Consider the following 24547-nt stretch of genomic DNA (forward strand, 5'->3'; position numbering starts at 1 on the left):
TCAGTTTGTACTTTCTCGACGTGTGCTAGAACAGCATAGCAACCTTTTCTTATTAGTTTTTGTGCCTTCAGGTTACTAATAAGATTTAACTTTGCGTTGCTCTTTTCTCCGTACACCATTAAGGGTTTTCCTTTTACTCGTATAATACGAATTGCATTTTTGTAACAAACGATCTCTGCTTTCACTTCTCTCAACCAGTCCATACCGATTATCACATCAAAACTCCCTAACTCTACTGGTATCAAGTCAATCTTAAATGTTTCGCTAACTAGTTTAATTTCTCGATTCCGACATATATTATCTGCTGAAATTAATTTACCATTTGCTAATTCGAGTGAAAATTTACTATCCAAAGGCGTCAATAGGCAACTTAATTTAGCACAAAAATCTCTACTCATATAGCTTCTATCCGCACCCGAATCAAATAAAACGTAAGCAGATTTATTGTCAATAAGAAATGTACCCGTAACAAGCTCCGGGTCTTCCTGTGCCTCTGCCGCATTAATATTGAAAACTCTTCCGCGGCCTTGTCCATTCGTGTTCTCCTGGTTCGGGCAATTTCTAATAATGTGGCCCGGTTTTCCACATTTATAACAAACTACATTGGCATAACTTGCTCAGACACTACTTGCTCCGCCATTACTCGTTCCGACACCATTTGTTCCTTTCGTTCTGTTAACCCCTGGTCCGTAGACCTCACACTTCGCCGCGCTATGACCATTTCTTTTACACTTGTTGCAAAATTTGGTGCAGAACCCCGAGTGATGCTTTTCACACCTTTGGCATAGCTGCTTCTGATTGTTGTTGTTGTTGCGGTTGTTATTGTTGTTGGGATGATTGTTGTAGTTGCTGTTGTTGTTGTTGTTGTTGTTGTTGTTGTTGGGCTGTTTGTTGTAGTTGCGATTGATGTTGCGATTGTTGGGATAATTGTTGCGATTATTATTGTAATTGCTGTTGTTGTTGTATTGGTGATTCTTATCACCGTTTTCCTCCCACTTTCTTTTGACTTGCTTCACATTGGCCTCTTCAGCCGTCTGTTCTTTAATTCTTTCCTCAATCTGGTTCACTAGTTTGTGAGCCATTCTACATGCCTGTTGTATGGAGGCGGGCTCGTGTGAACTTATATCTTCTTGGATTCTTTCTGGTAATCCTTTCACAAACGCGTCGATCTTCTCTTCCTCATCTTCGAACGCTCCCGGACACAATAGGCACAATTCTGTGAATCGTCTTTCGTACGTGGTAATATCAAATCCTTGGGTTCGTAACCCTCTAAGTTCTGTCTTGAGCTTATTGACCTCGGTTCTGGGACGGTACTTCTCGTTCATCAAGTGCTTGAATGCTGACCACGGTAGTGCGTACGCATCATCTTGTCCCACTTGCTCTAGATAGGTATTCCACCATGTTAACGCAGAACCTGTGAAGGTATACGTAGCGTACTTCACTTTGTCCTCTTCAGTACACTTACTTATGGCAAACACCGATTCGACCTTCTCGGTCCACCGTTTCAATCCGATCGGTCCTTCAGTTCCATCACATTCCAAAGGTTTGCAGGCAGTGAATTCTTTGTAGGTGCATCCTACACGATTTCCTTTACTGCTAGATCCAAGGTTATTGTTGGTATGTAGCGCAGCCTGTACTACGGCTATGTTTGAAGCTAGAAAAGTACAGAATTCCTCTTCATTCATATTCACGGTATGTCGAGTAGTTGGTGCCATTTCCTTCAAAATAGTCAAATGGAACAAGTTAATCATACAGAATATTAAGAGTAGTTAATAGTATTTCGTAGCATAATATGAACTCATTTATAAAAGCTTTTTCTTCATATTAGCGTTTTATAAGTTTAAATTCGGGTAGTACCTACCCATTAAGTTCATATTTAGTAGCTAATATACAATTCAACTACTACAATTCTATATGAAAAACTGATTATAATAATATTTCGCATTCAAACTTTTATACTATATTTTACAAACTTACAATACCGCTTATTTTACATAAAGCATGAAATATAGCACACAATAACTTTGATACAAGATAGTTGTGAAGATAATTCTAGCTAGTACACAAGTCGTTCAGCAAAGGCAATAAAGACACGTAATTCATACGTCCAGAAACAAGTCATGCATTCTGGTTTTACTAGGACTACTTCCCATCCTTGGTCTTGTGGAACATAACCGTTATGGCCATTGATAAGACAGCGTGTTGTAACGTCGTCAAAGGGACGAGGGTTACGTAATGTCCAACAGTCCCGTAACAATCTAAAAACCTCATTTCTTACCCCAATTACCGACTCCGTCACTTGTGGGAACGTTTTGTTTAATAGTTGTAGCCCGATGTTCTTGTTCTCACTTTGGTGAGAAGCGAACATTACTAACCCGTAAGCATAACATGCTTCTTTATGTTGCATGTTAGCCGCTTTTTCTAAATCACGAAGTCCTATATTTGGATATATTGAGTCAAAATAATTTCTTAACCCGTTGCGTAAAATAGCATTTGGGTTCCCCGCAATATATGCGTCAAAGTAAACACATCGTAACTTATGGATTTCCCAATGTGATATCCCCCATCTTTCGAATGAAAGCCTTTTATAAACCAAGGCATTCTTGGAACGTTCTTCGAATGTCTTACAAACTGATCTCGCCTTAAATAATTGTGCCGAGAAATTCTGACCGACTCTAGACAAGATTTCATCAATCATGTCTCAGGGTAGGTCTCTTAAAATATTGGGTTGTCTATCCATTTTGTATTTTTAAACTGTAAAATAGACAAGAGTTAGATTCATAAAAAAATACTTATTAATACAAGCAATTTTTACATATATCATAAAGCATAAGCACACTATATTACATATATTACACCACACGAATACAACTATCTTATTCCAACTCGCTCGTTTCTTCTTCTTTGGTTTTTGTTCGTTTTGCCAAGTTTCTAGGGATATATGATGTTCCCCTAATACTAGCTGTCGTTTTCCACAACGGTTTAGAAAAACATGGTGGTTTAGAGGTTCCCGGGTCATTGTTACAACTTAAGGACTTCGGGGGTTGACGATACATATAAAGTTCATCGGGGTTGGAATTAGATTTCTCTATTTTTATGTCCTTTCCCTTATTATTTTCTTTTGCCTTTTTAAATTCAGTTGGGGTAATTTCTATAACATCATCGGAATTCTCGTCGGAATCCGATTCATCGGAGAATTGGTAATCCTCCCAATATTTTGCTTCCTTGGCGGAAACACCATTGACCATAATTAACCTTGGTCGGTTGGTTGAGGATTTTCTTTTACTTAACCGTTTTATTATTTCCCCCACCGGTTCTATTTCCTCCTCCGGTTCCTCCTCTTCCGGTTCTGATTCTTCTTCCGGTTCTGATTCTTCTTCTGGTTCCTCTTCGGGAACTTGTGAATCAGTCCAATATATATTCGACTCTTCATTATTATTAGGTGAGTCAATGGGATTTGTGCTAGAGGTAGACATCTATCACACAATATCAAACATGTTAAGAGATTAATATATCACATAATATATACATGTTAATAATATATAGTTTCCAACAAAAATGTTAAGCAATCATTTTTAAAGAAAACACGGTCGAAGTCCAGACTCACTAATGCTTCCTAACAAACTCGATAAGACACACTAATGTAAATTTTCTAGTTCTCTAAGACCAACGCTCGGATACCAACTGAAATGTCCCGTTCTTATTGATTAAAAACGTTCCATATTAATTGATTTCGTTGCGAGGTTTTGACCTCTATATGAGACGTTTTTTTTTCAAAGACTGCATTCATTTTTAAAACAAACCATAACCTTTATTTCATAAATAAAGGTTTAAAAAGCTCTACGTAGATTATCAAATAATGATAATCTAAAATATCCCGTTTACACACGACCATTACATAATGGTTTACAATACAAATATGTTACATCGAAATCAGTTTCTTGAATGCAGTTTTTACACAATATCATACAAATATGGACTCCAAATCTTGTCCTTATTTTAGTATGCAACAGCGGAAGCTCTTAGTATTCACCTGAGAATAAACATGCTTTAAACGTCAACAAAAATGTTGGTGAGTTATATGTTTAACCTATATATATCAAATCGTAACAATAGACCACAAGATTTCATACTTCAATACACATCCCATACATAGAGATAAAAATCATTCATATGGTGAACACCTGGTAACCGACATTAACAAGATGCATATATACGAATATCCTCATCATTCCGGGACACCCTTCGGATATGATATAAATTTCGAAGTACTAAAGCATCCGGTACTTTGGATGGGGTTTGTTAGGCCCAATAGATCTATCTTTAGGATTCACGTCAGTTAGGGTGTCTGTTCCCTAATTCTTAGATTACCAGACTTAATAAAAAGGGGCATATTCGATTTCGATAATTCAACCATAGAATGTAGTTTCACGTACTTGTGTCTATTTTATAAATCATTTATAAAACCTGCATGTATTCTCATCCCAAAAATATTAGATTTTAAAAGTGGGACTATAACTTACTTTCACAGATTTTTACTTCGTCGGGAAGTAAGACTTGGCCACTGGTTGATTCACGAACCTATAACAATATATACATATATATCAAAGTATGTTCAAAATATATTTACAACACTTTTAATATATTTTGATGTTTTAAGTTTATTAAGTCAGCTGTCCTCGTTAGTAACCTACAACTAGTTGTCCACAGTTAGATGTACAGAAATAAATAGATAAATATTATCTTGAATCAATCCACGACCCAGTGTATACGTATCTCAGTATTGATCACAACTCAAACTATATATATTTTGGAATCAACCTCAACCCTGTATAGCTAACTCCAACATTCACATATAGAGTGTCTATGGTTGTTCCGAAATATATATAGATGTGTCGACATGATAGGTCGAAACATTGTATACGTGTCTATGGTATCTCAAGATTACATAATATACAATACAAGTTGATTAAGTTATGGTTGGAATAGATTTGTTACCAATTTTCACGTAGCTAAAATGAGAAAAATTATCCAATCTTGTTTTACCCATAACTTCTTCATTTTAAATCCGTTTTGAGTGAATCAAATTGCTATGGTTTCATATTGAACTCTATTTTATGAATCTAAACAGAAAAAGTATAGGTTTATAATCGGAAAAATAAGTTACAAGTCATTTCTGTAAAGGTAGTCATTTCAGTCGAAAGAACGACGTCTAGATGACCATTTTAGAAAACATACTTCCACTTTGAGTTTAACCATAATTTTTGGATATAGTTTCATGTTCATAATAAAAATCATTTTCCCAAAATAAAAACTTTTAAATCAAAGTTTATCATAATTTTTAATTAACTAACCCAAAACAGCCCGCGGTGTTACTACGACAGCGTAAACGATTTTACGGTGTTTTTCGTGTTTCCAGGTTTTAAATCATTAAGTTAGCATATCATATAGATATAGAACATGTGTTTAGTTGATTTTAAAAGTCAAGTTAGAAGGATTAACTTTTATTTGCGAACAAGTTTAGAATTAACTAAACTATGTTCTAGTGATTACAAGTTTAAACCTTCGAATAAGATAGCTTTATATGTATGAATCGAATGATGTTATGAACATCATTACTACCTCAAGTTCCTTGGATAAACCTACTGGAAATGAGAAAAATAGATCTAGCTTCAAAGGATCCTTGGATGGCTTGAAAGTTCTTGAAGCAGAATCATGACACGAAAACAATTTCAAGTAAGATTTCCACTCGAAATAAGATTGTTATAGTTATAGAAATTGAATTAAAGTTTGAATATGATTATTACCTTGTATTAGAATGATAACCTACTGTAAGTAACAAAGGTTTCTTGATCTTGGATGATTACTTGGAATGGATTTAGAAAACTTGGAAGTAAACTTGCAATCTTGGAAGTATTCATGATTTTATGAAACTAGAACTTTTGGAATTTATGAAGAACACTTAGAACTTGAAGATAGAACTTGAGAGAGATCAATTAGATGAAGAAAATTGAAGAATGAAAGTGTTTGTAGGTGTTTTTGGTCGTTGGTGTATGGATTAGATATAAAGGATATGTAATTTTGTTTTCATGTAAATAAGTCATGAATGATTACTCATATTTTTGTAATTTTATGAGATATTTCATGCTAGTTGCCAAATGATGGTTCCCACATGTGTTAGGTGACTCACATGGGCTGCTAAGAGCTGATCATTGGAGTGTATATACTAATAGTACATACATCTAAAAGCTGTGTATTGTACGAGTACGAATACGGGTGCATACGAGTAGAATTGTTGATGAAACTGAACGAGGATGTAATTGTAAGCATTTTTGTTAAGTAGAAGTATTTTGATAAGTGTCTTGAAGTCTTTCAAAAGTGTATGAATACATATTAAAACACTACATGTATATACATTTTAACTGAGTCGTTAAGTCATCGTTAGTCGTTACATGTAAATGTTGTTTTGAAACCTTTAGGTTAACGATCTTGTTGAATGTTGTTAACCCATTGTTTATTATAACAAATGAGATGTTAAATTGTTATATTATCATGATATTATGATATATAATATATCTTAGTATGATATATATACAGTTAAATGTCGTTACAACGATAATCGTTACATATATGTCTCGTTTCGAAATCATTAAGTTAATAGTCTTATTTTTACATATGTATTTCATTGTTAATACACTTAATAATATATTTACTTATCATTTAACATAATTAACCAAGTGTATCAATATCTTAATATGATTCATATGTACCTAGTAAGACGTTGTTATAACGATAATCGTTATATATATCGTTTTCGAGTTTCTTAAATTAATAGTCTCATTTTTATGTATATAACTCATTGTTAAAATACCTAATGAGATACATACTTATAATAAAATCATGTTAAATATATATATAACCATATATATGTCATCGTATAGTTTTTACAAGTTTTAACGTTCGTGAATCACCGGTCAACTTGGGTGGTCAATTGTCTATATGAAACCTATTTCAATTAATCAAGTCTTAACAAGTTTGATTGCTTAACATGTTGGAAACACTTAATCATGTAAATAACAATTTCATTTAATATATATATATAAACATGGAAAAGTTCGGGTCACTACATACTTCACTATTTTCAGTGGTTTGTGGAATGAACCATCAAGGAATTTGAATAGCCCATATCCTTCTAGTGTCGCTTGAATTTGTAGTTTCCATGAATTGTAATTCGCAGAGGTGAGTTTGATGATATTATTGAGTGTAACGATGATGATTGGGGATTTGGGGTCAAGTTCATTATGTTTGTAGATCGAAAAATAGATCACTGTAAGGGTTAGGATCGCTATTTTTCTTCTGATACCGTATAGAAGATATGAAGTGTAATCTTGAATATTACTGATGATCAAGTTTACAATATATAGACATGGCCGGTCCTACTCTTTCCGATCCCTGCTCGCGACATTAAAAAGAATGCCCCTCATAAATTTGTATAAAAGAACAACTCACTTCTTCTTCCGTTCTAAATTAAGTGTCAATGGATACTTATAAACAAACAACATATATATACTTATGAATTACAATGTTCTTACACATGTTTACATAAAACGATGTATATATAATAACCTTTCTAGTGTGAGCACAAATCAAATGATACTTGAATAAAAATAAGCATTAAAATATAGCATCTCATCTAATAGATGATCTGTACCATACATATTTACATATTGATCGATTAAAATTAAACTAAATCAACTTTAATACAATATCAACTAATAGTAGACTTGAAATCTTCATCTTTAATCGAAATTAAGATTAAAATTAAAATTGAACTAAATGGACTTTAATACAATCTACATCTACATCTACATCTACATCTACATCTACATCTACATTATATATAATAACAAAGTCCTATTTGACTAATCTTTTTCAAAAAAATTCAAATGAAAGAAAAATAACCATTAAATCAAAAATCAACTTTCAAAAACAACCATTGATCAAGTGATCACTCAACATTTGTCTCTATTCTCAAATTCAATTGTTGAGTGACAACAATACCCTCGATCTAACTATACAATAAAAGAAAATAAAATTGGTCAGTTCTTCCGCAAATAAACCTATTCAACACAATCAATTCCATACGCTTTTTCATCCGCAATGAACCTATTCAACAAAATCAATTCCATCGGGTTTATATTCCTATCATATATTGAAACATCGAATCTAATATAAAGGCTTTTCGCTTCAATCAAGGTACGATAATTTATGATTCAAATCATTAAAGGTTCGAATTGATTCTGCAAATAATAGTTAGAATTAACAATTGGGGTGTTCTTATAAATTAGGGTACTTCATTTTCTAACAAATTTAGGATTATTCATTTTCAAAGTCAGAGTGTTGCCACCTGATCGAATTGGGGTTTTGCAGATAAATACTACACAAAAGATTTATTCGAACCCAGAAAAATTCAAAGGTGATAATTAATTATTCGCGAGCACTCTTTACGTTTTACTTAATTAGGGTTCATATAATCACTGGATCATTATCTATGATTTTTGTAATATTGTTGTTTTAGGGTTCATATAATCAATGGTTAACAATCTGAAATTCGATTTTACATCTGTATACAGTTCGATCTTCAATCGTTATTCTAAACCTTACGTGCGTTCTTTCAGATTGAACATTCAAATTGTAACGGTAGACCTTCTTTCATCTCTTTCAATTAAGTTTTTCACACATTATAAATTATTGTTCTTTAATATCTTATATTTGTCTGTAATTTTTATGTCCATGCCTTAAAGAAAAGGCTGAAGATTACAGAAAGGCTGAAGATTACAAATCCCTTTATTTTGGAATGGGCATGAACCATCTTCTGAGAAGGTATAAATTAGTTGCAAAATAAATAAATGCTTAATACTTATGTGGGAAAGTATGATTTTGTCAAGTATATAAAATTTGCACAATGAGCAGGCCTTTATGTTCATGTTTGGTGAAACAAGTCATTATGTTATGTATTTTGAAATTGGTTGTTATTTGGAGATATCATTTATTTTGGTTTGTTTGTATTTACTTACGGATATGGGATCAGGATTCAGACTTAGGTTGTGATATTAAGGTTCAATCCAGAGCCATTGATGAAGCACGGTAGATTGAAGAAAATAAGGCAATGATTAACTAAAACTTAAAATCAAATAACAACCCGATGAGATTCGATTGCCCACACTAGAGGTTAAGAGCTATTCTTATTATCTTATATTTATCATCATTTTAATGTATTTGTGCTTACATATTGTATTCATCATTGAACAATGAGCATCTGCTTTTAATTGGTCGTTTGGGTCTGATCCTATTCTAAGTAATACACATACGCATCTACTTTAAATTGAGCGAATATATTTGATTTTTAGTATTACACATCTTCCATTTAAACGAAATGAGATTTGCGTCTCTAATTTTGAAGCATATCAAGAAGCACATCTGGATCTTCTTCAAGTGGTATTTAACATAACGATTTTATGTACATAAGTTTTCTCGAAACTGGTTTGCTCAACAAGATATAGGTAACCTTAAGTCAAGATGCTTCGTAATCTATCTCGATTGTTCCAGATTATTTACAGATTCAGATAGTGTAGTGACTGTTCATCTGGAGCGGAGTCTGAGTCAGGTCATTATTTCAAGGCTACATTGCAACTTCCATATCTATGGTGACAAAAAGGTACCATCTATATACATCAGATTCTTAGATGCATTTTGGTAAGACTTCTAAAGTTCTACTCTTTATATAGTTGTCTTGTATAAAACTTCACTCAATTGTTTTTGGTTCATAAACTAAGTTTACTAATACAGATTAATGGGTATTAATTTTTCTAAGTTTACTTATTACTAAGTAGATATAGGTGTGACTAAAATGCTCTTCCCTCAAGCTCAATTTGAAAACGCTATTAATGGGAAACGGACTTATGAATGGTTTGATTTTGGTTCTGTTATATATTTAGACCACTTAGATGGGTTATAAAAGTATTAGATTTTAGTGGGGATTTGGGTTCTGTAATATTTGATAAAAAGGTTAGGCTATTTTTAATTCATACATCTTCCTAAACAATTTATTCTCTTTGCATGAAGCAAACGTTTTCGGTCGACAACGGTGCCAAACCAGTAAGTGATTTTAATTATTGTAGTTTACAACAAATTGTAAGGATGTGGAGATTTTATCATGCTCTTGGGTTTGGGTTTGTGTTCTTAGGTTACTTGCAAGAATACTGAGGTTCGCTTACTATTTTGACTAGCCCCATGCTATAGATGTTATTTGAGTGATCAAAGGTTGGATTGGATGAGGTTATTGGCTTTGTTTCTACTTGGTGGTGGATTGGTAGATTTACAACCTGTATACAAGTGATTTTGGGGTGTTTTTTTTTATAGTCAAAGGAATGGCGTGGATTGTAAAGAAGGGCATAAAGTAAGAAGTTTTCGGTTTTATAATGGTTCAGGAGGTCATTGTGGTATTTGTATTGGTTGTAACTTTTAGTTGGTCATTTTAAAGGAAATAATTGTAAGTGTGTGAGACATTCATTGAATAAGTTTCCTCGGGCATACTTGTAGCTAGTTTGTGTTTTGGTTTATTGGACAAGTCTTTATAAAAAACTATTGATTTGTATCATTCCATATATATCATATTTTCATTTACGAATGATTGTTCATTTGAATACAATATTTTTACATCTCTAAGGAGTTTTATATTCTATTATTTTGAAATCCCGCGAAGTCGCGGGTTATAAACTAGTATGAACCAATAGTAGACTCGAAAACTTTCATCTCTAGTAGAAAGAAAAATTAAAATTAGACAAAAAATATTAGAGACATGCTGAATGATGTCTATAAATTTGAGAAAATATTATTTATATTTATTAGCTATTAAATTAAATAGGCAAAATTGCGCGGATGGTCCATCAACTTTGTAACAAAAAGCATTGTAAACCCTTATCTTTTTTTTCGACGTAGATGACCCTCATCTATCTAACAATGGCACCGATGACCTTCAGGCTAACTTCTGTTACTTTAGCTACCGTTAACTTGAGTCAGGTGTGTGCCACATAAGGGCAAAATAGTCCAACTAATTTTCCTTCACTTTTTATAAATAATAACCAAACCATCTAACACGCTCATATTTTAAATAGATCGTTTATCCCCAATTTGCAAAACCCTAATTTCAAACTAACGTCACAAATTTATTAAGGCGAATTTGAAATCCATGATGGTTAAATGTTGGTGTGGTCCTAGGGTGTGATTACGACAACATGGACAGATTCTAATCCCACTCGTAAGTTGTATGGATGTCCAATTAAGGTATTGTATTCCCCTAAATTCGTTATTGTTCAGTTTTATTGATTAAATCTCATCATGGTATGAATGTTTGATATTATAGGGATCTCGTTGAGGGTTGGTATGATCCACCAATTTTTGAGCGTGATACCATGTTTTACCTGGACTGCTAAAGTAAAAAAATAAGAGTGGTGTAATAGCCAAAACTGCACAAAGTCAAGCTTCAATGTTCAAGATCATGTTGGTTGTTAGTTGGTTAGGATTTGTAATGTATGTTTACTCGTTAAAAAGATTAGTAAGGTATATCTAATGTAACAGTAGTAGCATGTAACATGTACTCTGGTTTTTTGTATTAGGAATGATAATGAATGGAGTTGTTTTTGTCATCAGTTCTCATTGTGTGATTGAAATGTTTTTAAAGACATGGTTTTAAAGACAAAATAAAGGATTAAAAACTGTAGCAGTAGAATATTTATTGATTGAAAACTGGGGAAAAAAATAATACTTGGATTAACACATGAAAAAATAAAATAAACATAACATGCCATACAATTCCATCAATTTATCGCTCCCATAGTAGATTCTGATCGAATAGAATGAATCAATCCGCATCTTAGTTGTGTTTGATCGTATATTTTTTATGGTTTTTTCGTTAAAGACGATTGTAGAGGCATGTAGGGTTACGTATGAAACAGTACACGTAAAGGAACTGCCGGTTTCTTGAAATATACAGTAAACGTGGACTGCAATATTGTGTGGACTAAATTGCCCTTAGAAGCTGAGCACTATAAAAAAAATTAGCGCTAGATAGTTATCGGGAGTTAGGCATAAGGTCATCCGTGCCATTGTTCGATGGATGAGGGTCATCTACGTCGAAAAAAAAAAGATAAAGGTTTACCATGCTTTTTGTTACAAAGTTGGTGGACCATCCACGCAATTTTGTCAATTAAATATAGTAGAAAACTATATATTTTATTAGGGGGATGATTCTCACACACTGTTTTTTGATCCTCACACACCCTTTTACCCTATTATTAGGGAGGAGTTCAAGTAAATTGGTGTGTGAGGATCAAAAAACAGTGTGTGAGAATCATCCCCCATTTTATTATTCTTTATGATGATGAATTAATTTCTCCATATTTATATACGACTATATGGGATACCTACAAGTAGAAATTAAAATGCATAGTTGTTAGTCAATTTTTGTTCCTTCCAATCGTACATATGACAGTTATATACATGTTCACACAACTTTGGGCTGCTTTTATAACTATAGGAATTTAAAGGGGGTAAATCTTAGATTTTCTAGTTCATGTGGGGTTGATTGTCAAAATAATAGATGGAAGATATCTTTTTCATCTTTCTGATCCGCCATTAACGGCACTCACGGTTAGGCTATCATATTTCATAAAAAAAAGGCTATTTTTTCCCCGAAAATTTACAAGTAAATACATATGGCGATTCTTGTTTGCTGCCCCTCATTAAGTTGCTGCCCTCATTAACATATTAGAGCTTCCTATATTAAAGGAATAGATATACAACAATAGCTAACCAACTCTTGTGATGATGTTTATCATGGTTATCCTTATCATTATTATTATTAGTTTGATAATTTAATTTACAATTATGAGTGGATGACTTGTTCATCAAGGTCTGTCATATGTAGCCTCTTAAATATCAGTCAAACATAATTTGTGATCAACGAAAGTGTTGTGACGTTAAAATCAGAGACGATGAGAGTGAGATGTGAATCTTGTGGTCGACGCGACTACTCGTATGACTCCGATGATGACAGAGCACGTAATTGTAGAGCATGTTATGGGAAAACATGTAAGACCCAAAATGAAGAATTGAAACGTGAAAACGAAGAATTGAAATCTAAAGTTAGTTTTCTTAAGTTTTGGGACCCGCTTGACACTCGACCCCAATATGTTCACCGATCTACTGACTCTGGTTTCACCGACTTTGTTTTGGTTGCTGTTGATTTGGATTCTGGTGAACCTGTTGCTAATGCGGTTCCTGTGTTCCTGCTAATAAGGCCATTTTGGTTAGTAATCGTTCCCTTTTTTTACCTGTTATACTCATACAGTCATACTCATTGTTCTTGCCAATATAACTCTTATTATATTGTGTTGAATTTGCTCTTTTGTCAATATATATAATATATTTATTTATTACTCCGTATTTGTATAGTTTATGTATTGTAGATACGCTTGTAAACAGTCGAACCTGACTGAAGGTCTCACTTGTAATTTGAATAGTTAGGTTTGTGTACGTGATTTTGTTCTTTTATATGTGTATATGAGTTGTTGGATTATAGTAGGTTGGATTATAGAATTGACGTGATGGCCCTGTATTGTATTTTTGTATGATATTTATAATTAACTATGAAAACGAATGTTCCTTTTGTACTCTTGGTTATTCAACCATGAAAAATCTATTTAGGAAATGAACTTTAATTTTTACACATTAAATAAATAATAAATTACAAAATTATATGTCATAAACATAAGCGTAAACATAATTATCTAGAAAAACATAAACATAATCTTAATTTGTTTAAAAACTCAAAAATTCAAATTCAAGTTCATATTAAACTGTTGACCAACTTTGACCGATATTAACCAGCTAAATTTAACTTTGACCAACTAAATTCGGTGTTGACCCATTGACCAAGGTTGACCTAACTAATTACTCGAATTTTGAAAATATAGACGTTCCAAACAAGAATTAACCGGGGGTACTTGACATTAATCGGTGAGTTATACAAAACCGGTTTAGAATGATTTAATCTATTTTCTACGATTATATTTCAGTGCAAGCGTGTGACTCCTTTAATTTATATCTATATCATTAAATAGGCAACTCGTTCACCGGTTTTCAAAGCCATGCTTGAAACCAAAATGGAAGAAAGCCTTAGTGGCACAATCAAGCTAAGTGATATTTCACATAGCGCTCTGTGTGCCTTTGTCAACTTCCTCTACACAGGTGAAACGCCTCTTGATGGTGATATGGCGTGTGATCTCATAGTTTTAGCTGACAAATACGAAGTGAAACATCTAAAAACCTATTGTGAGAAGTTCCTGATATCGAAACTTAAATGGGAAAGTTCACTTAAGAACTACTTATTTGCTCATCAGCATAATGCAAAAGCCTTGCTTGATGCTGCATTATCCTTGATTTTTGACGATATGGATGACCTAACCAAGTGCGAAGGGTATCTAGAGCTTGTGAAGAAAGACCCTCACCTTGTTTTGGATATTTATGAAGCTTACTTCTCTAAAGCCAATAAACGCCGTCGCCGCCACTAGTCATGATAATAAGCTAACATAATGTCTAGATCTTGATATTTAGTTCTATGCAATTTCTAAGTGTTTTTAGCAACGTTTTTTTTTTTCAAACGCTAGCTACATTATTGATGTGTTTGCACCTTTGCATATACTTTATTAGTCATTTGAAATCGAATATAAATTTGGTTTATCAGGGTATTTCATGGTAATCTCTTTTAGTTATACTTTGTATATATTTTGTGTAATCTTGTGTAATTCACGGAAACAATATTTTTGATTTATGATTTGTTAGAAATATTGAAGAAAATACAATATAAAGCCACCTTTGGTCTGGATTTAGTCATTCAGATACATTTTGACTCGATTTTCACACTTTTATGAATTTTTTTTCTTTTTAATCATAAACCAGATTTTATCTGTTTACAACTAACAGAACTGATATGCCAAACACACACACACATACACACACGATATGGTACGGGATTACAGTATTGCAGATTCAAAGAAACAAAAACCTCAATACAAATGCATAATAATATAATAGAAGTTGTTAAAGGAGAACTATGTGACGTGAACTTTATTTTGGCACTTTAGAACATTTAAACCTATAATAAGATCAAGTTATACATACGAAAACATAAGAGCAGCTACACCTTAATTTTTGTACCAAATATGTACGTCTCTTTGTTGAGCCTTTCATATATTGTGTTGTTGGGTTTTCTCACCAACTACATAGCAATTTTCAGATACATCACTTAGGCAAGATCAAATGTTGTGCAGTTTTCCTATCCTTCTTTGCCTCCACAAAAACAGGCTAAACAGACGAATCAGAAGGGTCAAGTAACATTTATTCAACTTCCATCACTATAAACATTTATTCAATTTCTTTTCTATTCTTGGGTAGAGGAAGAATTGTCTACATCTCACCTCCCCCTACCTCGCATATCCGGGATTGGGTATTGTTGTTTTTTTTTTTTTTTTTTTGTGGCGAAAAAAACGAAAACTCATATAGAAACGAGTTCGTTTTCCAAAAAAAAAAAACGCCTTCAACATGGAATACAAACAGATGGGGAAACAGAGAAGCTCGCACCTAGAAAGCAACTATACAATCGAAACTATCTATAAACAAGCCTCCTAACGACCCGAAAAACCATAAACACAAACTAACCAAACAAAACGAATACAACACGAAAAGAAGAATCACAACAAACTAACAAACAAATGGAACCGGACCACTCAACCTCGAGGTCCCGCCCTTTTCAATTTACCGTTTACCGTCTCTTTTAAGGAATTCTTCCCTGACCGATTCTCAATTTTGTACGACAACACATTGGCGGAACCGCCACCCGGTGCGCTCTCGTTGGCCAAACGTGTCATCATTTTATCGAAAGCCGCAAAAGCCTTCGCGGACATATTACCTCGCCCGAATGTCGATGAACTACCTTCTTTACCATCTTGAGGACCCATAAACAACTTTTGGATTACGTCCCCGTAATCCAAGTCATCAACATTATCTTGAAGCTTATAAGTACCTGAAGTAGAAGTCTCGTTCATCTTCTTTCTAGACCTCAGATTAACTTCATTCGATTCTAAGATTCGTTTAGCTAGCAATTCTACATTCTTTTTCTTCTTCTCCTTTTTCAATCGGGCCAATCTTTCCTCAACAGTAGTATTATCGTTATTTGTTTCCGAATCTTCTTTAGAAGAAGCACCATTGTCATCAACGATAGCACCACAATTAGTCACCTCCTGTTTTGAACCCGCCTTGATTCTAACACCCATCTTCTTCTTTATAGAATCAAATCTTACCTCGCCACCACATCCAGGAGGCCCACTAAGACCACTATACCCAACAGATTGTGAACCCTCAAACTGACCCGGAACATGCCCAAACTCACGGACAGCAGACCTTTCCACTGTACCGAATTGAATGTCATGCCCTGCTAACCATGAACCAAAACCAGTTGCTGATTCACAAACATTCGGCCCAATCATAGTATCGGTCCCACTAGAGCGTGGACTATAGAAACGGGCTCCTGAACGTCTGGCCCATCAACAGACACATGCCCAATAAAAGAACTAACAGGATTTGCCAAACATACATTCAAAACAGACCCCTCATTCGGGCAGACAACATCACCCACTGTTGCCACATCACAAGGGCCTTTCATTTTGCGATTAACTGCATCAATATGAGAATGATAGACAGGTTCAACATTTACCTTTTTTGATGCCTCACTAGCACTTAAAGAAGGAGTATCACCCATTGTTGCCCCATTTGAAACCACAAACTTATTGGTTGACACAAATAAACGTTGATGAAAACCACGAGACAACACATGATTTAAGCTTCTAACATCCGACACTTCAGAAACCCACACTTCACTTCTCACGCAAACCTTATCCCCCAAATCAACCGTAACAATGTCATGAATGTGTTTAACCTTAGTTGTTGTTGTTGTTGTTGTTGTTGTTGTTGTTGTTGTTGTTGTTGTTGTTCAATCATAAATAAATATAAAGATAATAATATTTAAAATAGGATCACAAAACTATATAATTTACAACTGAACTATGAAATTTTGTTTGATGACATTTAGAAGGTAAAACAATTATCTGGCATAGTGGCATTAGTTGCCCAAAAAAGTTGTGAATATAGCTCATACTTGATCAACGATGATGAAAGAATAATGCAAAGTATAGAAGATGAACATTGATAGCTAGCTAATGCTGTGTCAAAGCCTTTTACAGCACAATTAAGCTTGCAAAAACAGAGAACCAACATATATAGTGATGGAAGCTGTAATACTGTAACATAAGTACATGAAACTGTTTCAGCGAATTCTTCAAGTCTGTATTCCTAATTATTGAATTAGGAATGAGAAAGTTGTTCACAAAGTAGATTACATCAATCAAAAATCCATGTAAAACCCCTTTTTCTCTTCTTTTTCCAGTTACAAACATGATTATCTTAATAATGATTACCGAACCAATATTATGTAAGATCGCATAGCCCAAACACAATGTCCTGCAATATAAGCCCAAGAGTCCATCATTTTCTAAAACCAATTGGTATTAGAGGGACTTCCCCTAAGACTTATATACATACATTTGTTTTTGTCTCCCTCCTATGTGGGATAGGTTTGCACCCCAACAATCCTCCCCTCAAACCGAAGACCACATCACCGAGCCTCCCCTTCAACGATACTCCCGCCATCTTATATCACCGGTCTCTTTTCTTTCACTTTTCTTTCACTACCGGGACACACCTCTTATACCGCCGATCTCTTTCTTTCACTTTTTCTTTCACCATCGGGACACGCCGCACTTTCGCGCCTTGGGAAGGAAGACTTTCGATATAAGGCACCATGGTTCCATTATCGTTAGCAAACTGAGGGGTGTGCCATGTCGCACCGTGAGCTTAGGGGTGCGCCACCACTGCATCGTTCACCACATCGGGCTATAGCCTAGCTCTGATACCAGTTGTAAGGATATTAGGACCCAAAACAACGCAAGTGATTCAACAAGATCACTCACCGATAGTAATTCTACAAGATTACTAACCCACTTAATGAACGAAAGATTATAAATGCAAGAAATGTAAATCGACACAAGAGATAACGTGGTTATATGCAATCGTTGTGATTGCTTTAGTCCACGGACCAACTAGAGAATGTATTTACTGAATATTTGTGTTGTATTTACAATGAGTTACAAGAGGGTCTATTTATAGAATAGCTTAAGGAGTAATCTAAAAACAATTCCTTGAAGCTTCATGTGAGTTTCCTGACAGCTTCATAGAAGCTACATGTGAGTTTCCTGACGGCTTAGTGGAAGCTACATGTGAATTTACTCACAACTTCGTGGAAGCTACATGTGAGTTTCCTAACAACTTCGTGGAAGCTTCGTGTGAGTTTCCTAACAACTTCGTGGAAGCTTCGTGTGAGTTTCCTGGAATCTTCCCTCTAATTGTTTAAAGTTCTCCATATCTCCAACAATCTCTCACTTGGAGACTTTGAACAAACCCAACCTTCGTCAACCCAAAATATCAACGATCTAACCAAGAACGTTAAACCATCATTATACCGCCAAACTCCATTTGGGACACGCACACTCAACACATACTTCGGATGAGCAGACTTTCGATACAAGGTCTTTAACACTACTTGTTAGAATTGAAACATTAAATCTTTAATTCTCTAGTTGGGGTCTTCTCTCATCAATTCATTAGAAGACCAATTGAGGTAATGCAAAATCTCAATTTCTCTGTCGTAACAACCTTAGTGAACATATCAGCAGGATTCTTCGTACCAAGAATTTTCTCCCATAATAAAGTACCATCATTTATATGTTGTCGAATAAAATGATACCTTATCTTGATGTGTTTCGTACGACTATGAAACACCGGATTCTTCCCAAGATGAACCGCACTTTGATTATCACAATTCAAGACGTAATAGTCTTGTCTTTTACCCAACTCACCTAAGAAGTTTTTCAACCAAACAAGCTCTTTAGAAGCTTCTGCAATAGCCATATATTCGGCTTCGGTGGTTGATAAAGCAACACTCTTTTGTAGTCGAGACATCCAACTAACCGCCGTCTTCCCTATTGTGAAAACATAACCCGTAGTGCTTTTCCCCGAATCATCACATCCACCTAAATCATCATCCGCATAACCCCTAAGTATGAGATTGTTTTTGGAGAAACACAATCCCATATTAGAAGTACCTTTCAAATAACGAAGCAACCATTTGACCGCTTCCCAATGCTCTTTCCCCAGATTAGACATATAACGACTTACAACTCCCACTGCTTAAGCAATATCGGGTCTTGTACAAACCATGGCATACATAATACTACCCACGGCCGATGCATACGAAACCTTTTCCATATCCGTTTTGTCTTTTACCGTCTTTGGTGATTGACTTTTCGATAACTTAATCGTGCTACCCAAAGGCATAGAACGAGCCTTTGAATTCTCCATATTAAACCTCTCTACTACTTTCTCAATATATTTGGATTGAGACAAGTATAGAGTACCTTTCACACAATCACGCACAATACTCATGTCAAGTATTTGCCTAGCACCACCAAGATCTTTCATCTCGAATTCACGGGAAAGTAATCCCTTCAACTTGTTGATTTCGGACATGTTGGAACCTGCAAGTAACATGTCATCAACATACAACAATAAGATTATATAAGAAGACTTGAGTTTCTTCAAGTAGCAACAGTGATCCGCTTCACATCTTAAGAAACCAATCTTCTTCATAAAATCATCAAACTTCAAGTACCATTGCCGAGGTGCTTGCTTCAATCCATACAAACTTTTCTTTAGCTTACAAACCCACTTCTCTTTACCCTTTACCTCAAAGCCCTCGGGTTGCCTCATGTAAATCTCTTCAACAAGATCACCATGCAAGAATGCAGTCTTCACATCTAGTTGCTCTAGATTTATGTCTTCAGATGCAACCATAGAAAGTACCAAACGGATAGCAGTCATTTTAACTACTGGTGAAAATATCTCTTTGTAGTCAACCCCTTCCTTTTGTTGAAAGCCTTTGACTACCAAACGAGCCTTATACCTTTTCTTGCCATCCAACTCATTCTTGATTCTATATACCCATTTATTTTGCAACACCCTTTTATCATGAGGTAACTTCACTAGTGACCAAGTTTTATTCTTCTCAAGTGACCCCATCTCTTCTTTCATGGCAAGCTCCCATTGTATGGATTCTTTTGTCTTTCTTGCCTCAAAGTAACTTTCGGGTTCACCATTCTCGGTATAGAGCAAGTAGTTTGCTGATGGAAAATACCTAGGATTAGGTTTGGGCACTCTAGTCGAGCGTCTTAGTGTAGGAGTAACCGGAATGGTAAGACCGGTATCATTTGTATCCTCCTCATCACCAGAACTCGCACTATGTTCGGAATCATCACCGCTTTCCGAATCATTTCCATCATTAGCATTTTCTGACCCCTCACCGTTAATTGGCAATTCATTGTTACCCGTACTCCCACTAGAACCTGCAAGATCATCAATAGAAACATCGTCAAAAGTAACATGACCCGGTTTAGGACTCCCCATTTCCGGTTTGCCAGAAACCGAATCTTCATCAAAGGTAACATCACGAGAACGAATAACTTTTCTTGCCTCGTTATCCCAACAACGATAACCCATTTCATCCGACCCGTAACCTATGAAAGTACACTTCTTTGACCTCGCTTCAAGCTTGTCTCTATCTGCATCTTTGGTCTTCACATAAGCATTACACTCAAAGATCCTAAGGTGATTATAACTCACCTTCTTACCATGCCATTCTTTCTCGGGAATTCGAAAACCCAACAGTGTTGAGGGTCCCCTATTTATCAAATAAGACGCTGTGTTAACCGCATCCGCCCAAAACATTTTAGGCAAACCGGCATGTAGCCTCATACTCTTGGCCCTTTCATTTAACATACGATTCATACGTTCGGCGACCCCATTGTGTTGCGGTGTCTCCGGTACCATTTTCAACATTCTAATACCGAGCTTTGCACAATGGTCTTTAAACTCAAGACTACCATATTCCCCTCCATTATCCGACTTCAAGCACTTGACTTTCAAATTAGTCTCATTTTCTACCATAGCTTTCCACTTCACAAAAGTATTAAATACATCGGATTTAGCTTTAAGAAAATAAACCCATACCTTTCGAGTGGAGTCGTCAATGAAGGTGACATAATAGCGAGAACCTCCATGTGATTCTACATTCGTTGGACCAAATACATCCGTATGAACAAGCTCCAATTTCTCCAACTTAGGAGCATTCCCCGATTTCCCAAAAGTCACCTTCTTTTGCTTCCCATATACACATGGTTCGCAAAATCCAAGTTCTACCTTTTTCAAATCTGAAATTCTCCCACTCGAAACAAGCATCTTCATACCCTTCTCACTCATATGCCCGAGTCTTCGGTGCCATAGAGTTGATTCAGACTCAACATTAACCGTAGCAACCACCGTGTCTTCATTAAACACTTCAACCATATAAAGAGTTCCCCTTTTATGTCCACGGGCCACAATACAACTACCCTTAACCACCTTCCATTGGCGGTTTTCAAAAGTAACCGCGTTACCTTCATCATCTAATTGACCAACCGAAATAAGTTTCTTTTTTAATTTAGGAATGTACCTTACGTTTTTCAAGGTCCAATTAGAGCCAAGAGTAGTCTTCAATACAATATCTCCAATGCCGTCTATATTGAGTTGTTTGTCATCCGCCAATCTCACCTTGCCTTGATATGAACGAAAATTTTTCATCATGCTTTTGACATGAGTAGCATGAAACGAAGCTCCCGAATCCAAAATCCAAGACTCCATAGAATTTTCAACACTACATAAAAGTGCATCATCACTTTCTTCCTCGGTCAAGTTCACACCTTTTGCCGGACCATTTTTACAATTCCTTTGAAAGTGCCCTTTTTGATTGCAAACCCAACAAACAGCTTCACTTCTATCTTTCGATGGATACCTCTTCTTAGACTTCTTTCTACCCTTCTTCTCACCGTGATCAAATTTTCTACCACGGTTGTCGGTACTTAACAAAGAACCGGATGTCGATTCCCCCGAGTTTCTCCTACGAGTATCTTCACCAAGAATCAAATCCCTTATTGCTTCAAACGCTAGCTTAGTAGTTCCCGTAGAGCTACTAACCGCGGTAACCGTACCCGACCAACTTTCCGGTAATGATGAAAGAAAGATTAGTGCTTTTAGTTCATCATCAAATTTAATCTCTACCGATTCAAGCCTTGAAACGATATTATTAAATTCATTGATATGATCCATTGCACTCGTACCTTCCTTCATCTTTGTATTGAACAATTGACGCATGAGAAATACCTTATTAGAAGCGGTAGGTTTCTCATACATGTTAGAGAGTGCTTTCAAGCAAAGCAAACGTCGTCTTCTCATTCACAACGTTGTATACAACGTTCTTAGCAAGTGAAAGACGAATAGCGCCCAAAGCTTGACGATCCAAAAGCGTCCAATCGGCATCGTTCATGCTTTCAGGCTTGGTCTCTAACAAGGGTTGGTGTAGCTTCTTTTGATACAAGTAATCTTCAATTTGCATCTTTCAAAAGCCAAAGTCTCACCCATCGAATCGGTCGATTCTAAATTTCCCGTCTTCCGCCATCGTTCCCTTAACGAAACCTTTTGCTCTGATACCAGTTGTAAGATCGCATAGCGAAAAACACAATGTCCTGCAATATAAGCCCAAGAGTCCATCCTTTTCTAAAACCAATTGGTATTAGAGGGACTTCCCCTTAGACTTATATACATACATTTGTTTTTGTCTCCCTCCTATGTGGGATAGGTTTGCACCCCAACATATTATTACAGCGGAAGTTCAGTTGTTGTATGATATAAAAATTGCTTCAGACAACTTCTATCATGTTCTCTTTTTAAATATATAATTTGATTCGTCCCATTTTACTCGTCCTACAGAAAAGATGATCATAATTGGACTTGGACTCATTCATAAGCAAATGGGTCAAAATTGCCAACTTCCAACCTGTTCTCTTTTAGGTACATTGTTGATGCAATGAATTTCTCACTATTAACTATTTGGGTGAAATAGATGAACAGAAAAAAATCGTTATGTCATAGGAGCATTTCAAAAACTACATATGGCAACCATATACTTACATTGCCACAATCATATCAACTACATTATTGTGACACAAATGATACTTTTAGCATATGCAAAAGTATCACTGTGATAGCATTTAAACTCGTTATTAAAGAATAGACAATCATCACTTATAAACTAAAGAATATATCTTAAACTGCTGAGGCAATAGGTTTGGCTTCTTTTTTTACCTACAACTAGACACGTGTGATGACATTGATAAGACTGAATTTTAACGCTAAAAAAACCTGTGTAGTACAAACTGGTACAAACCTCAGCCTGCAAAGGCTCTAATTCGGTTGCACCTACATAGTTGAGTACAAATTAATAAAACCAGTGCATGTGTACAATAACTAAATGTTAAAATAGTCTAAAAATCTCTTTGCAATCACTCGGTTGGGTGCATAAGAGCATCATTGGCTCTGCTATGTTATAGACATTGGTCCATATAATACGCCTTCTCTTATTTAAATATGGAATATGTAGAGCAAGTTCAAATGAGGAGGGTCATAGCTGATGTGAAATTGGGTTGATTGACATTTATATTAATTCTAACTGGCCAAATGGGTAAACATACTATACAATTAAGTGTGTGGTAAGATTAACATGCGAAGTAAGTGTTTATAAGCTCCTAGGTTAATTGTTTTACTAACAAAGAATGGATCATTGTTGTAGAAATAAAAACATAGAAGACAAATAATAGTAGCAGGTTAACCCAAATCATTTTGACTGACTTTCCTGTTTTTACCTATTTTTCAACACAGCAATTCGTCTTAGCCCTCTTCCTTTTTAGCCTAAATGAGAATGAGAATAAAATATAAGATAGACAGAGTTAAACTAGAACTACGACAACGTGTGAAACAGACTGTAAATGATGAAGTCGTTAGGAATTAGGATATTCTTAAACATAAATATCTACCAAAGATAAAAAGTAAACTAACTGTCCAAATAATATAAAGTTAATTCTCCACAGCAGAGAGCCGTAGACGTTTTAATTCCTCCTTTTTTCGCCAAAAAGACGTTTTGATTTATACGGAGTAGTTATTAGAGGATATATATTTAGATTTGGATGAGGTTTATTTTAAAATATTTAGTTAATATATACTCCGTATATATTTAGTCAATATATATTAGTAATTTATAATTAGTTTGATTTAGTTTACAATTATAAATAGATGACTTCTTCATCAAGTTAGATTTAGCATATAAATACTAAAATAATATAGGTAATATGTAACCTCTTAAATATCAATCAAACATAAATTGTAAGCA

The 24547-nt window shown here is 35.0% G+C and overlaps 2 long non-coding RNA genes and 1 pseudogene across 2 annotated transcripts; all 3 read left to right on the plus strand.

Moving 5' to 3' along the window:
* Positions 1–8117: 8117 nt before the first annotated feature.
* LOC139852267 (uncharacterized) lies at positions 8118–8887 on the plus strand. The gene is made up of 4 exons (XR_011760992.1): positions 8118–8256; positions 8431–8476; positions 8634–8700; positions 8805–8887. It is a non-coding gene; the product is annotated as an uncharacterized lncRNA (long non-coding RNA).
* A 197-nt stretch (positions 8888–9084) lies between these two features.
* On the plus strand, positions 9085–10660 carry LOC139852266 (uncharacterized). The gene is made up of 2 exons (XR_011760991.1): positions 9085–10158; positions 10247–10660. It is a non-coding gene; the product is annotated as an uncharacterized lncRNA (long non-coding RNA).
* Positions 10661–13041: 2381 nt separating this feature from the next.
* LOC139853820 (BTB/POZ domain-containing protein At4g08455-like) lies at positions 13042–14633 on the plus strand (annotated as a pseudogene).
* Positions 14634–24547: the final 9914 nt, after the last annotated feature.

Source organism: Rutidosis leptorrhynchoides, chromosome 6, assembly GCF_046630445.1.
Source record: "Rutidosis leptorrhynchoides isolate AG116_Rl617_1_P2 chromosome 6, CSIRO_AGI_Rlap_v1, whole genome shotgun sequence".
Taxonomy (NCBI): domain Eukaryota; kingdom Viridiplantae; phylum Streptophyta; class Magnoliopsida; order Asterales; family Asteraceae; genus Rutidosis; species Rutidosis leptorrhynchoides.